Source organism: Laccaria bicolor, genomic scaffold, assembly GCF_000143565.1.
Source record: "Laccaria bicolor S238N-H82 LACBIscaffold_44 genomic scaffold, whole genome shotgun sequence".
In the NCBI taxonomy this organism is placed as follows: domain Eukaryota; kingdom Fungi; phylum Basidiomycota; class Agaricomycetes; order Agaricales; family Hydnangiaceae; genus Laccaria; species Laccaria bicolor.
This window is the reverse complement of record NW_001889915.1, coordinates 199,317-200,455: the sequence shown is the minus strand read 5'-3', so window position 1 is coordinate 200,455 and position 1,139 is coordinate 199,317.

The following is a 1,139-nucleotide window of genomic DNA, read 5'->3' as shown; positions in this document are numbered from 1 at the left end:
GCAGTCTTGGTCTTGCAGATTTGAGATTAAAAGACCGCAAAAAGACCGGTTAACATGGACCGGTCTGGTTGATTAATACTGGTCTTTTGTACCTACATAATAACCCTTCAAAACACACCTAAGATCATATTTTTAGGCCAAAAACTGACAAAGATACATATAAAATAGTAAAATATTTCGTGAAAATAGTAGATGTACCTTGGTATTTTTGTAGATACATCAATTCTAAACGGAATTTAATGTTCTTGCACTCGTTTTGAAGCTACGGAGAATCTCAATAAATTTACTGACTCACAATTGCAAATATTATTGCATATTAAGTTGAAAAACCGGTCTTGAACCGGTTGTAACCAGTTTGGACCAAGACTGGTCCAAAGACCGAAAAAGACCGCAGTCTTGCAAAAGACCAGTCCTGGTCCGGTATTTTGAGGTTTTAGGAATTGTGTGGACCGGTCTGGGTCTGGGTCTTTTCGTTTTGGGCCAAAAAACCAGACTGGACTGGACTTTCAAGCACTAGATGGATGAGCCCTTTCACATGAAGTAGTAAGCCTGCCACGAAGTGCGCGAGCAGCAGCTACCCTCCATGCTAAGGTTCCTCCTGTGATGAGCTGGCACATTCCCACAACTCTCCAGCTCTCCCTCTACCAAGAGATGCAGACTTCAACCATGCTTTGGTGAAGTCCGCGGTGCCCCCACCATTGTGAAGCGTTCACTCTGAACTTCTTGCATAGCTGAAGCCAAGAGGGAACACTTCAGTCACCCACTGCCAACTGACTATTAGTCATGCAAACTACACATAAGTTACATGACTAAATATCATGGACCATATCTATATTCTAGATATATATGGGTCCTAGAAAGCCCTGAAATCTAAAATATATTCTTGAGACGTGGACCCTGAAATGTCACACAAAAATTATAATGTCTGTGTCACACCACTAAAATATATTTTGCAAGTGAAAAGCAGTAAGGATATATTTTTGGTGAGTGGACCCTGAAATGTCACTGTCACACCTTAGAAATATATTTTTGCCCTGGCTTGGCCTTAGGATATATTTTGGGAGACAGATGTGGTAAGGATATATTTTTTGGGTCTGTAGGGGTGTCAGGGGTCCTAGTTTCACCAAAAAAACTTGGAT